This window comes from Thunnus thynnus, chromosome 21, assembly GCF_963924715.1.
Source record: "Thunnus thynnus chromosome 21, fThuThy2.1, whole genome shotgun sequence".
Taxonomy (NCBI): domain Eukaryota; kingdom Metazoa; phylum Chordata; class Actinopteri; order Scombriformes; family Scombridae; genus Thunnus; species Thunnus thynnus.
In genome coordinates this window covers 26246230-26262074 of record NC_089537.1, presented here as the reverse complement: position 1 = coordinate 26262074, position 15845 = coordinate 26246230, and the positions used below count along the sequence as shown (strand labels likewise).

General features: G+C 39.8%; 1 protein-coding gene across 1 annotated transcript in view; it reads right to left on the bottom strand.

Annotated features, from left to right (window-relative positions):
* The window catches only part of LOC137173484 (phospholipid phosphatase-related protein type 4), a 53579-nt gene that overhangs the window by 27058 nt on the left and 10676 nt on the right, over nt 1-15845 (bottom strand). The window lies entirely within an intron of this gene.

Here is a 15845-nt window from a genome sequence, read left to right as displayed (position 1 = left end):
TCTGTTGACCTTTGCATACATTATTATAATGTTTTATAGATATAAATTATTTATAAATATATTTTCTCTTATGACCTGCATCACTGCTGCTTTTGTATTTGTGTGCATCTGTTGTGTGAGACAGACATCTTAAAAAGAGTGAAGAAGAAAACATTGTTGGTTCTTAATGTTTGCATGAGCTTCTGTTCATTTATATTTCTTTTCTGAAGCATCAATTAATATTTTCTTTTTTGAAGCAAGACGTTTTCACTTTTTTGAGTTGGAAAGACATTCTTTATTGAACGTCCATCTGCTCTCACGTGTGTCTGTATTGCAGAAACACAATTCAATAACCTTCCCTGAAAAAACTACAGTATGAACTATATAATGAGGAGACACATGGATTGAAATGGCACAACTGAATCCAGTAAATGAGACTTACAAGTCAATAAAATCAGGTAATAACACTCACATTTCTTCTAGGGGAAAATATGAACACCTAAAATTGCTTTAAGATGTTTCTCATTGAGACATAATAAGAAAGAGATGAAAACTCCAGTATATACCATTCCATTTCATATGCCAGTACGCTGCAGTTTTGTTGTGTCGGAATTCCTTCGCAAATGTTTTCTAACAACCCCCCCGGCTCTGTGGTGTCCCATTAAAGAGGACCACAGAGACGTGAGGTGCATGTGTAGGCAGAGAGCTGATGTGTAATTGAAGGCGGTAACGTGTCCACAGAGGACTGCAGTGAGATGCGTCAGTGGGAGTTGAATGTGGCCTGGAGCATCATTGGCTTTATCATGCAGCTTAATACCCCGATTCAGTACACAGTGGCGGGCGTGCTGCTCGCTCAGCTAATGTTAAGTAGAGCAGTGTGATGGAAGAGGGCCCCGCTAGGAGCCCAACACGGGGATCTCTTCAAGTCAACACACTCCTGCTGGGAGCTGAGCCATAAAGCTAATACACATACTTATACACGACCACACAGAGGGCCTCTGTTTGCAGACTTCCCTCCTTTTGTCTGTCTCCTGTTTCTGCCAAAGTTTGCTCACTTTACACACAGTTCTGTTTTGTCCTTCCTTCCTTTCTGTCTCATGTCCTGCATTTCTTTCGAACCAATCAGCTTCTTCAACATTAGTTGTAACATAAAGGTGATTAGGATATTTAGAGAGAGGGACAGTAAGAAGACATGTGGAAGCAAGGCAAGACTTAAGAGAGTGAAAGAATGATTGAAGAAGGAAGGAATATTGTGCACCACTGAGGAGGATCCTTATAGATCATATTTATCATCTACAGTGACATAAAGATTCCCCATGCAGCTTCAACAATAAATAAACATTAACAAGTAAGGTACCTGGTATGTATTTCTTTGTACAGCTTATTTTCATGTTCTAATCTCTCTATGCTAACTACTGTTGTACACAAATTAGAATTCAAACTGGTCAGTACAGCAGTAAATACACACCCAAACATAATTACATTTAGAGGCTTTTCTTCCTTTGTTATTTCTAACAAAGTGCTGACTTAAACTCTCAATCAATGTCAAACCAATGTTAAAGGTACCTCTACAGAAACAGTAAAGGGAGAGGCAGAGCTGCAGGACGCAGCCAGGTAACCCAACGTGATTGGCCAGGAGAAGGAGACATGAGAAGGATGACAGCCCTCCTCTCTTGCTTTCTGGTGTTTTTTTCTTTCAATGCATCAAATAATAAGGGATAATAGTAATAATAATAATAATGATAATAATAATAATAATACAATAGAAAACAACTTGTGTATCTGTTTATCTTTTTATTTTATCGCCTCACACTGTTTTAACTAATAAGACTAATTAAGACAGTCAACTATGTCATCAAACACAATACTTCAGATCAGATCATCTCCACTACTTGTGAATCACTTGTATGTGGCTAAGCTCTCTCTGCCTTAAATGTTAGCTTGAAAGATATATCTCAATTAAATATAAAGATATTTAAATTAATATCTGAGTTTTGGACCTTTTTATGGATCTAAGCTGCAGTATAACTGATGATACTATATAAGGTGTGGAGAAGAGCTCATTCTATCTCTATGAATGTTTCAGTGCTGTAACTGGACTGCTGGAGGATCAGTCTATGACCTGACAGGTGTTGCTGGAAGTCTTGGTCCAATGGCCTACCATACCATACATTCATATAAATTACTGGCCAAATGTTTTGTGACAAACACCTGTAACAAGTCTGATCTGATACTTTTAATTATAGTGGTTTCATTGATATAGTCGAATAAAAAAATATGAAGTGGCTGTCTTAAACTTTTCTGTTTCCAAATAGTTTATATTCTGTAAATGGAGAGATGGGTCACTTCATCCATTGAAACTCTATAATTACAATGGTATATACTCATCCTTCTCAGCTTCCATGTCCTGAAGACTGACAGAAAGGAAAGAAAAACCTATTTGTATCGAAAGCCTTCTGTAAAGAGAAGTGTTTTTGTGTATTCATTTGTTAGAACCTTTCTTTTTTTAATCTATTTTTATACAAATTTTACAGTAGTTACAGGGTATTTCAAACAACAATAGTCCCTCCCAACCCCTCCACAACCTTCTGACAACAGAAGGGAGGATGATAATAGTAATATAAAATAATAAATCAATCATAGAAGTCATGTGTTAGAGAGACCATTTCCTAGTAGGTATAATGGGAACAGTGAACCCTGAGAGTAGCCACAAAACAGTCACTCATACACTGATACACAGACCCACAACTAACTGCAAGAGTAACATCACATACAAGTAGGGAAGCACAGACTAAATAGGATGGTATAGGGTAAAAACATAACGTAGAAAATTAAAATAAATAAATGAATGAATAAATAAAATAAAAATTGCAATTTGCTTCCAATTACCTCATTAAAATCCTTAAAATCACATAGCCTCCTTCTCCCTCATTGATATGCAAATATTGTTCAAATACTTGATCTGCTGGACACAAGACGTCTCCTACTTCACTGTAAAGTCCATTCTCAGTCCATTCACACTTGTATAAGTTGCATACTGGACATCGATTAGCTTGTAAATACCCCCCTTAAACTAAAGCAAAACACATTTTTGGAGTGGAAGGGGACTTTGAGTATAGCAATATATTAGTACTGCAATAAGGATTATTTTTATTATCAATGTATCTGCTGATTATTCTTTCAATTAATCAATAAACAGCTTGGTCTCTACAACATCGGAAAAACAGAGAAAAATGCTCATCACAACAGTCTTGGGGCACGTGGTGATTTCATTAAATATCTTGTTTTGTCTGACCAACAGTCCAAAACACAAAAATATTCAGTTTAGTATATTGTAAAACCGAGAAAGCAGCCAATTATCTCATTTGTGAAGCTGGAACCAAATCTCAGTGGAAAATAAAAACAAAACTGTTAACTATTACCCAAGCACTGATTATACAACATCATATGTGCACCTGGCAATGAAAGCTGGCAAGAATGCTGAAACAACATCCAAATGTCACATCAAAACTGCATGAGAAACGTTATTGTTGAGAGAGAAAAGAGGAAACTGTTACACTTGATGTCTGCTGGTCTTTGCACAATCAGCTGCTAGTGGAAGCTGTTTGGATTTTGATGACACTCAGAAAACATCTGTAACTCTCCAAACAGCACACTGAGCTTTACCAAACAAAAACATTCTGCCAAAGGAGAGCAAAGAGGTAAAGAGAGATCTTAGGACTTGTATTGTCCCTTTAAAGATGCTCATAAAATATAGTCAGCTATATATTTGATCTTGAATGAATAAATGCATGAAGCAACACGCATGCAGGATTCATCCTGCTTTTGTGTTCCATGTTGAAAGTAGCTCATGCAGCCCCCCACTGAGCTCCACACTGCCTCCCTCATTTCTCCCCCTCCTCCTCCTCCTCCTCCTCCTCTCTTCTCCTCTCTCAGGTCTGTTTTCTTGGCTCAGTATCAGCCTCCCTCACCTCTCATCCAGCATCTCAGCTTTGTGGAAATGAGGAAATATAGGTCAGTGGTGTCAGCGTTCACACTGCTCATGCTCTGCAGATGAAGCTGCTCTGGGAGGAATACTGCATTCTTCATACTTCAAAGTAGATTTCTGGAGGATATTTTGTGTCACATCCCGTTATTTTGAAAGTGCAGCGTGATTTTCTCAGACCAGCAGCAGCTAATCCCGTTTGATTCGCTCCAACGTCTCTACATGTGCAAATAAATCCTTTAATTTGTTGGTGAGTTAAATAAGTCATTTAATGCTTAAGTCAAGTCATTCATCCTCTATGTGTGCTGCTCAAAGCAGATAATAGTGAGCAATACAAAATTATCACTAATCATCTCTTGCAGATGACTCAAATCCACAGAAAAATGGGGTAGATTAACAAGCATAAGATTCTGCATATTGCTGGACTTTTTTTTTGTCCAAATGGTGGCAGCATCTACACAGCTTGATGTCCAGCTGGTCAGTCAGTCTGTCTGTGCAGTACTTTGCTCCAGAGCAAGATTTCAACAGCTACTGTCCAGATTGTGATGAATTTGGTATGAATATTCATGGTCCCTAGAGGAAGATTCAAGATGATTCAGATAAATCCTTGAACTTTGGTAGAGACTTTCAGCTTGCAAAAGTCCACTTTAGGTCAAGAATTCCCCAGACTCCTGCAAACCTTACTTCATGATAAGATACCCATCAAACTTAAGTGAGTGTTGCTGATCTCCTCTTCTGGCCTGACCAAAATCCCAACAGACTTTAGTTCAACATTCAAGTTATTTATCCATAAAAACATCACACTGCTCTCATCCTAATCGACAAAACATAGGAAATACAGTAAATATCCATCAAATAAAACCATAGATAAAAACAACACAGATTACTAATAAATCTGGCATGGACTACATGTCTTTAATATTATATCAGAATATCCATATGAAACGATATTTATCTGGTATTACATGTTTTCCATTCAAAACTGTTTATGTATAAAATACTGTTTTGGATTCTTTTTGTTTTTTATAAATTTATTTTGGCATAAGCCTTTGAATTAAAATCCTGACAGATCAAAATACTTCATCACATTAATCCAACAATCCTGCTAATACAACCAGAGATAATAAAGGGATAATTACCTCTGTATAATTGGTATAGAAGAATATCTGACAGATTTATGTCGTCTCACAGTATCTGTTCTAGTATATTGTCCTATTATTTTATTAGGATATATCTTGTGTTGTGTAATATTGCTTGTGTGATATAAAGTGCTCTCGTACTTATTAGTACACATGCATGTACAGTATGTGCCATGTTACAGACTGCGAGACTGCACTATGGCTGCAACTAATGATTATTTATTATCAATTAATCTGCTGATTATTTTCACTATTAATAGATTCATTGTTTTGTCTATAAAGTATATGAAAATCGTGACAGTTATGGCACGTCAAATCATTTTTTAAGCACTGAGGGAGGGACTTTGATTTTTATTTTGGCTTATGAGAGGGACATACACCTTTAAATGATTGCATTTTGTATTTATTTTAAATACGTGTTTTATCGCTTCACATTGACGGGACTTAACGTTTCTGAGGAAACAAACCATTCAAACCTGCCTATTCAGTTTGTGTTGGAATATGAAGGGTTAAATGAAAGAAGCCCCTTTTGTCAGCTTATCAGAATTCTGCACCTCCACAGTTGCTGGGAGGAAAATGCTGCTTTCAGCTCTGTGATTGATGTTCCAGATATAATTTTACAGAGGGCCAAGTAATTCAAATGACAGTAAAATAGACGAATCATAATCATATCTTCACTATAAATGGACAGGCTTTGTTGTTAAGTTAAGGCCACTGTGCGTTGTGAGTCCACACATTACCACGCTGGTACACCTGTGGTGCACTGAGTAGGCAGAGTCTGCACACCATTGGACAGTTACACCAGATCTGCCGCCAAATTTCAGCAGCAAGAGCGACATTTACGTCACCACGTCTACATGGCCCATACAAACACAAACAAGTCAAGGGAGACTGATAAGACAGAGAACTGATGAATGTCATTAAGGTTTACGTGAAATATTGTGAACATTACTGTCCATACTGGCAATTATTTGTCAGCTAGGAAAGCTACCATGGCTGAAACAGAGCAGACACAATCACAAACTAGCAGGAAAAAAACAAACAAGCCGGGAGTAACCATGGCTAGTGAGGATTATCCATGCCTTTTCAAGATTTAATTCTAATGAAAAGTTGGAGATAATTGGTAAAGGAAGACCTACACCAGAGCTACTTGGGGGAAGAAAACCAAGGCTTTTTTCAATTCCAGGATTTAGTTTTCAAGTAACTTTCGTTAATGCGATCATCGAAGGGTAAGTTTTTAAAATCTAATAATGGCCGCCATGCCAATTGATATTATTCTGGCCACTGCTGCCACTGTTGTGTATGTTATGGTTAATTTGGGAAAACTGTCATTAATATGCACGTTGCAAATGTTGGCTGTGTGCTGGCTGTGATGCCTGTTTGAGTGTGTGCGTGTGATGGCTTACTAAATGTTGGTTTTGTGTGGTAGGAGGGTGGCTGCCATGCACCTTTATTCCGCTGAAGTGCACACAGCTTGTGTGATGATGTGATTATTTGTAAGGAGGATTTGCATTTTATTTAAGAAATCAGCTGTGTGTTTTGGTGATAACTCTCACTCCCCCCATGCTGTCTGCTTGTTACATTGGTTGGACTAAGTTAGTGTCTTATTTTTGTTTCAGAGATGGAATTGTCATGGGTAACTTTTGCAGTACTATAGGAGAGGACACAGTAAGTTGGGCTGGTAGTTTGCTGTTTAAGAGTCATGGGTCACTATTACACATAAAGGTCGACCTTTGCTTTTTATTATCTCCAATGCTACCTACCTTTAGTGTGAATATAATAAAATATGGTTATTTATGGTGGAGGGAGGGTCATGCATTTTCCCCCAGTCACTCAGGGAGGCTCAAGTAACAATATTTGTACAAAAAGCAAGTCTGTCGTAACGTAAATCATTACGTTTTAGGGTGAAGACTTGGTATAAGGTTAAGGTAAGGTTAGGGTTAGGGTAAATTTTCAGGAAATCAATGTAAGTCAATGTAATTACCTCTGAAGTGATGGAAACACAATTGTGTGTGTGTGTGTCCATCAAAATCTTGGATCAGTGCCTACATTGGGCAGGACAGAGCTAGCTACAAGCTGAGTGTGTGTAGAATGCTTACATACAGCAGTATCACAACTGGATGACAAGTGAACATAGTCTAAATATTTCATTTGGAAAATGCTGAATCACATTCTCATACAGATGAATAATAGTGAATAGATGATGTCAGCTCTTGTCAGGTGACTTTCAGGTATCTGCACTGACTGGTACCAGGATGCTGGCCAGCGTTCGCTGACAATCATTGGTTGAATTTTTTGTTCCATTTTGGTCAACTTGTTGACTTCTATATATAACTGGTTTGTTTTTCTGGATCTGTTACAGACTTGAGACTTTATGTAAAACTGGACCTTTAATTTAAAAAATGTGAGCACATGTGCCACATCAGCCAATACTACATTCCTGCTCCCCAGAGAACAAACCCTTTATACTGTACATTTATACTGCACATTTTTAGCTCCATACTGTAAAAAAAAGTAAAATCATTAATGTGTTGTTTGGCCATTATTATTGGCTTTGGTTTTGTCATTTCATTGTGTCACATCTTCTGTACTGTGGATTGGATTTGTTGCTTTGTGCACATACTTCTTGGGTCTTTGAATTTGGATAACTATTTGGCCTTGTTGCAAACAACACTCCTCTGAAAGTTTCCCCAACAGTAATCCCTCCTCTGCCAACCCATGTGCTCACGGCAGGCCCTCTGTGATTACAAAGACGAGACAACAGGGAAGAGACAGTAGCATTTGAATAATAGATGTGTAAAAATGGAAAGCAGGCTCTGGTGAGCTGTGGCTGGCAGTTATTTTTGGTGGGTGCTGGGCCAGCGGCACAGACAGTCATGGAGCTCTCTCAGAAAGTTGAGGTCCGATTGGTGATGGTTCAAGTTTCTGAGTATAAACCAAATATCTAATGAAATTAACTCAGACATTGCCAACACACAGAGGCAAAGGAAGGAAAGCTGCCTCAACTGTTGCTAAAAAAAAGGCATTTAAATAATCTTTTCATTTTTATCTTGCATAATTTAAAACTGCTCTAGGCAACTTGGTAAGTTGCAAATGTACTTGTGGGAAAACAAAACAAAACAAAACCTGATCTCAGCTGAATGAGAGAAAAGCTCTATGTTGGCAAATCCAGCGTTCTCCAGACTCACTGCTGTTCAGCAGGTAGTTTGGATTCTCTCTTAGCTTTGAATGAATCAGTTGTTGTGGGTGCAGAATTGGACAAACAGAACTGACAGCATGGATCCATTTTTACATGACATTCTTGCCAAATGCAGCTTTTCATTTTGGAATGCATCCTATGAAGTACTACGACTGCAAATATTGTTCAACTGCCAATTTCATTTTACAGTGACAACAACGCAGGACTTGTGTTCCCATTTGTGTTTTTTTTCTGTTATCTTTGTCTTTTTTGTAGTATGTTTTAAATGAGAGAGAGATTATGTGTCCAGGACAGGCAGGCTATGAATGCAGTGTGAGCTAGTGTGTCTCACAGGTCCTTGATAACCAAGCAGAGTTACAGAGTTTTGTTTACCAGCAGTTGAATAGAGAGGTGTTAACCCTGAAGCTTGCTATAACCTGAGCACCCTGTGCCTCCTGAATAAATCTATTTTAATCCAGCAACTCTGTGGAGCAGCTATCCTATCTGACATCTTGGGATGTTTTTGTCTTTCACGACAGAGATTGGCAACACTACAAGTATGACCCCGACCAATCATAGTTCATGACCTTGCACAAGTTCATAGGTTGTTGGGGAGGAGAGACTGTTAATCAAACAAAAACCTGAAACGAAAACCTAATCAAGAAAACAGTCACTGATGACTGATGGCAGGTGTTCCTACCTGAATCAGCCTGAGGAGGAGGCATAGATGAGCTGCTGCTCTCCCTGCTGTCTGACACACTAAATGCAGCTCAGCTCAGCCAGACAGCCGCTGGACAGCTTTGACTTTCTGTGCTGATGTTTAGAGAACACTGTCATCCTATTGATCAGAGATGCTAGACTTTTCATTGGGGCGTCCCAGATGCCACAATGCTGTTTGATTATATCACACTGGAAGGCCTGTTTATCCTTCCCAACATTCATAATCAAGGCCCGATGCTGGAAATTTGTCGGCGACAATAAAAGAATTTGTGTAGCCTGATCCTGGCATTAAATACATGCAACAATACAGTTGCTCTGAGCTGCTGTGATCAGCTGATCAGAGCCCTGCTGCAGACAGCTGCTCTCTGTAACATTACATCCACAGGTGTCAGGACAGGTACATGAGGGAGGAGGCTCATCTTCATTATAAGCTAATGCTTTGCTTCTGCTCTTCATCTAACCACTTCATGCGTGAGCATCCACCTTTTTCGTCTTTTTGCTGACAGATCAAAACCAGTCTCCTTTAACCTCAAGAGCTTTGACTGAGAGTTTTTGTAAAGTTCAATAAAACTTCTTTGTTGTCAGTTCTTTTGGTTTTCTCACCTTCTCTTCTTCATCATGCTTTTTCAGAGATATCATAACCATCTCTCACAAGAAGTGCTGAAAAATATCTAAATCTCTTTTTAAGACAAATTTGATAGAATGGACAACACTTCCTGTGGTTGTTTCACAATAAAGGCCATCTGCTGCATTCATATTGAAGTGCATTTATAATGAAACATGCAGGTAGTATTGTGTTAGTGTCAGCAGTAAGTCTATCATTAACTTACTGCAATATATGAATGCTGCAGAAAAGTAAGGGTTGTGGTGATACTGGCTAAAATCATAGTGTCCATGAGTAGTGGACTACTGACCACAGTGCTGACAATTGGTTTTATTAGTCGACTACTCAACTAGTCAAGTGGCTGATGAAACCTCCAGGATAAAACCATTCTGTTGATGCACAGAGTAAGTTAACAGTAAGAGGCTGTTGTACAGCATTCAGGTTTCAAGCTCAGCTCTCTTCATCAGGCACAACTGCAGCATATCTGCCTTCATCTTTTGCAAATAAGCTGCTTCTGGCTGACTTTCTGTGCTTACTGTTGGTGGATAGTTTAAGTGAATGGCTGGTTTACTAACTGAGTGTTTGACTGACTGTCTAACAAACTAGCCGGCTGCTTTTACTGACACTGATGACCAGATGATTACACAGCATGGTGTTGTGAGGAGTGATAAAGCGACAGTAACAGCGCCATCAGAATGAAGGATTTGCAGAGTTAAATCACAGAGCAGAATGTCTTAATATTCCTTTCGCTCTCTTTCTCTGAAAAGCCTCAGCTCCTCTGGGAGAGTTCAGCTCACTGCAGCCGAGCAGAGATGCTCCATTGCCCTACATCTGCTACCACTCACTGCCAGCTTCATCTCTGTGTCTCATTCTCTTTGTCTCGTCTTCATTCCCTCTCTGTCTCTGTCACATGCAAAGACTTTATCTATGTCACATATTCTACTATTCTATCTCACTATCGACTTCTTTTCTTTCATGCTGACTTAATCTCTGTCCATGTCCTTCCTCTTTTCCCAGTGTTTGTCTGCCTGCTCTGGGGTCATCAGATAAGGGTTTTTGAAGGCTGATATGATGCTGATATTTGCTGCTGTACTTTTTTTTATTTATCTGCTTCTGAAAGTCTCATGTTATCTACAAATATAGATGTATTGCAGGATAACAGGAGGTGGTTAAAAATAAAGAAACATCAAGATTTTTAATGAATATTTCTGTAGTACTTAGGTTTTTGCCTGGAGAAATCATGGAACAAAATGCATTATTAGAGTTCTGAAGGCGATCAAACTATTCAGTTAAACCTGTGAGGATTCATACAACAGCATCATAACCAATACATAACACAACAAACCTTTACTCAAAGTAACTTCTCCTATGTCGAGAATCATTCTGATTTCATAAAGGTCAAGGGTCAACACCTTGGATGTCAATCATTTTCAAAAGCATCATAACCAAACAAATAACACATGTATATACAGTAACAGTGATTTGCTTACAGCCTTTAGCCCCACTTCATGAGCAGGGGACAAAACCCAACTTACTTAATGGGCATATGCTGCTTGGATCACTACAACAAGCACAGATGGACAGGATTACAACCAAAAACTATCGCTCATTTTCTAAGGACCTCGACTGTTGACATGTTGACTAACAGCCAGATACACAAATCGGTACACAAATGAACTGAGTGCTAACAGAAAAAAATATTCTACCTCCCACATTTTACAGTGGTTTCAGTCTTTAGTTTGTATTAAAGGGCCTGCAATATTCTGTAACCTGACATGATTCTGATCAACTTCATCCTGTGAATCATGCTGTGTTATTACTGGATTGCTAAAGTTACATTTAGTTCTGTCTACCAGTCACACTGATAATGCCAAAAATATACAAAATATACTCATACTTAGGGATGCACGATATTGGATTTTTTGCCATTATCCGATATACCGATACATCCAGCTCACTGTGGCCGATTGCCGATGCCGATACCAATATATGCGCCAATACTGATATATGCACATATGTTTTTCCAGATGGCTGAGGAGACTATTATGCATGCAAGCATAGATTGTACTAAGTATGATCAAGAAAGACAATATATGAAGGAAGAATTTAGGAAGACTGGAGTTCAGGAGCTCAGCATTAAAACTTTAATGAACCTGCCAAGTAGGTGGAGCAGTAAAGTTTTCATTGAGTTTATTAGACAGACAGGATTAATGTGTAGGATTTAATCTCTGGTCCACACTCCGGAGCAGAAGGTCGCTTTAATGCACCTAATACGCTGGTTGCCAACTGCTGTTATAAACCAAAAAGATTTTTTTTTCCAAACAGAGTGGTACATCCTGTCAGCCGAGGTGTTTCCTATCTGTGCAGCCGAATTTAGCAGCTCCTCGACGGACTGTTTCTCCCTGACGTGTTTCCTCCGCAGGCTCCACTTCACTCAAGCTGCCCGTCAGACCCGCTGCTTCTTCCCACTTTAATTTGAATAACAAACCGGGGCTCGGTGCTCTGGTTGGATCCACATGGAGAGCCGGGGCTAACGTTAGCTGAGAGGCTAGCTGATATTCTATGCAAATAGTACTTCACACTAAGAACAACTGCTGCGACACAATAATCTACCTCTTCTGGTAGATGCATGAATGCACATACTTTCTCTGATAACACCCCTTGCATGGCCCTTTGCATTACTGCTCACATTTCTTAACAGTATGCAATAGGCCTTAAGATGTATTTATGTTTGTGCATTAAGGGGTTGTGGTGTAGCTACAGTACAGCAGCTGCATGCATAGCCTCAGTAGCGATGCAGTAGATTAAGCTTAAGCTGATATGCATCACCTCATAAACATAACTACACATCAGTGCTAGCGTGGCTACGGGGATACTGCTTGGAGACAATAAGAATGGTGATTGGTCATCTCGGACTGCTTGTGTTTTCTGCTACAAGTTTGTGATGCCTCTGAGGAGTGTTGAGAGTAAAGACAACATTGAAAAAGAAAGAAAAAAACAGACAGCGACTGCTCTGAGATAGTTTTCTATTTAGTAAGGAGACAAGGTGAAATAGAAGTTACCAGGATGTAACTCTGGTTCTGTGAGTTTGTGTGCAGCCAACTGTTGCTCTATCCCATGACTGAGAATGTAAACACAGTTACTGTGGGGAACGTAACTAAAGCCCAATAAGAACAGATCACATATGATTGCACTGGATGATATTGACGAGTGAAAACTGACACTGAACTGTAAATCAAAACCCACGCTGTTGATTCTAGAACAAGACTGCCACTAACCCCTTGTGTCAAGTATAAACTCGCTCTGACATCACCCTGGTTCTGATGTCACTACACTGGCTTCCAATTAAATTTAGGATTCAATTCAAGATCCTCTTCCTCATCTATAAGGTTTGAGGAATATATTAGTGAACTAGTAATGCCTTATACCTCTGCTAGGTGCCTCAGGTCCTCTGACCAAGACTTGCTAGTAGTACCTCATTCAAGACTGAAAACATCAGGGAACTGTGTGTTTGCTGTCCTGGGTCCCAGCCTATTGAACACTCTCCCTCTGGGAGTCAGGTTGGCAAACTCTCCTTCTCATTAGAGACACTGGTGGCCATTAAGTGAGCTGCAGTCAGCATTCTGTTGCTTTACACACACTCACACACAGAGCAAACACACAGAGGCTCCTGCTGCACTGTGGCCACTGGCTGCTAGTGATGCGTGGGTCAGGGTTTTTTAATACCCACACCCACCTGACCCATTATGAGAGCCAATCTGCATCGCCCAACCTGCAAAAATATGCATTAATCAACCACCCGAACCTGACCAGACCCACAAACCGCCAACTTTGTGTACCTGTCGTGTTTACCAACAATGTTTACTAAATACCAGTAGGCTCAGCGGGCTGTGGCCGGGGAGCAATGGTTTTGTTGTAAAGGATGTGTAAGTTGACAGAGGCAGAAATGGGGATAGCTGGTATGGTTAGGTGGCTAGCTACCAGCCAGCCTGGTGGGTAACAGAGCTAATATTTGCAGGGTGTTTCTGGTCAGATAGAACAGTTTTTGTTGTGATGGGTGCTGGTCGTTTGTTGGCGTTAGCAGGAGAGAGGCAAGGCACTCAGGAGTGTGCATAAATGTCACATCCTTTGGATTTTTGTGAAAAAAACAGCCCAAGTCCTTCACATAGAAATCAGTCCACAGGCTGTTGTAGGCAACCAAGAAAATCAGAGATCTAATTTTTTAAGTCGTGTTATTGGCAATAAAACAATTAATATATGTAAATTGCTTCACAATTCTTACACATAGAACCTTTAAGTCACAGCTGAAGATCTATCTGTGCATGTTTTTCTGCTGGTAGTAGTTGTGGTACCAGTAGTGGAATGTAACAAGGTGCTTAAAACCAGTGCTGTATCCTAACAACTGTTAATAACATAATAATAATGCCTGCTAACTTCGCTATGTCATGTCTAGTGTCGGCAACATTTTTGCCGACACTAGACATCAAGTAAAAGCCAGAGGCTATATTGTCTTAAGTTGCTGTGAGCTGTAAATTCACCACTTCTAAGCAGAAGGCAGAAGATAACATTATCTTGGAGCCTGATAAGCCCGGGCAAGGCCTCTTTTCCTCTGGGCAGCTCTCCTGCTCCTGCCTCCATCTCAGGCTCACGCTGGGATCTCACCGGGTGGGTGTGCCCCACGTTCCAGCTCCGATGCGTTTTTTCTCCGTCCTCTGCACAGCATCCTATCCCACTGGGAGCATTTCAGAAGCAGAGCATCTTGACTGCAGGGAAGCTATCCGCCTTTTAAATTCAGTTGCACTCCTATTACAGTAATTACAGCAGCCTAGTCAAAGCTGAAAAAGCACCTTTAGGCTACTGTAATTATTGCAGTAGCAGGGCAACTAAACTGCCCAATTTTATTAACTTGCTCAGACTTTGTTATTTTGGTTAGGTAAGTAAGTAGGTTATAAACATTAAACAGTTTCTTTATTTTTCTGTTTTAATTGAGTTTATTGTTCATATATGATCGGGATGGGGTGTTTTATTTTGAAAATTGACCGGATGTTTCTGTGTCTGACTTCCTCCCCAGCTCGATATGCTCTGTGTAACTTGACCATGGATGTATAATTAGAGCTGGATAGGGCACCGCCATTCAGCATTGCAGCTAATTTTTCCCAGTGGCCACTCACGGTATTGCAGCGAAAAATCCCCCTGCGGCCCAAAAAGCATTTTCCCCATAGACCATTGTAAAAGAGACGTCTGTAAAACTGCTGACAGTCAGACACCTCGAACTGCAAACAATGTCAATTATGACTCTTTCTACTATGAACTTTTGATCCATGGAGGTTTTATATTTGTAAAACTTTCATTGAGCCGAGAAAAGCGATTTAAAAATCCGTGACGTCATCACAATGCACAGTCTATAGGCTGAGCAACGCGGAAGCAAACCTGGACGCTAGAAACTTTTTTTGGCGTTTGGCCAGGCGAGCAATTCCTATAGGACTGAATTGGCGCCATTTTTAATCCAGTATCCAGCTCTTATAATACATCCATGAGCTTGACTTATCTTTAGTGCAGCGGAGTGGGGGCTGCTTTTGGGATCGCTTCTGGAACGTGCTGCAGCGCGCCTGGTGGGATCAAAAGCATTGACTAGAGTGGTCGTGATTAGCTCCGGTGGCCACTTCGGAGCTGGAACACGGAGCACATGTGCCTGAAGGGATCGGCTGTCTCCTCGGCCCGCTGCTGGGAGTGCAGCACTTTCATATACTTCTTTCCCTTTTATGGCAGGTGGCAACCAGCATTAAGGTTCATTACATCCAGCTGCACCAGCTATGTTAGAATGAATAAACGTTACATAAATACCGATAGCAGCACCGTTTGTCCAGGAGCTTCTCAATATTTTGGTACTGCCCAGTCAGGAACCAGTAACAATTCAGTACCGGTTCTACTAGTTACTAGTTGCTTTTCACATCAAGATTTTATACAAAAAAAACTTATTATCAGTTTATTATCTATGCATTGTTATAGATAAGAATATCCAACAGTATAAGGTGTTAAAATTAGCTCTACCTTGCCAACATTAAATTCTGCTTACATGTGCACATCAAATCAGTTTTGTTCAAATAATATATACATGCATGATAAATATAAAACTCTAATGTGAGCCATTGTGCATAATGAGTACTTTTACTTTTGATACTTGTTGTTGTCAATTTCTGTACTTTTACTTAAATAAGATTTTGAATTCAGGACTTTTAC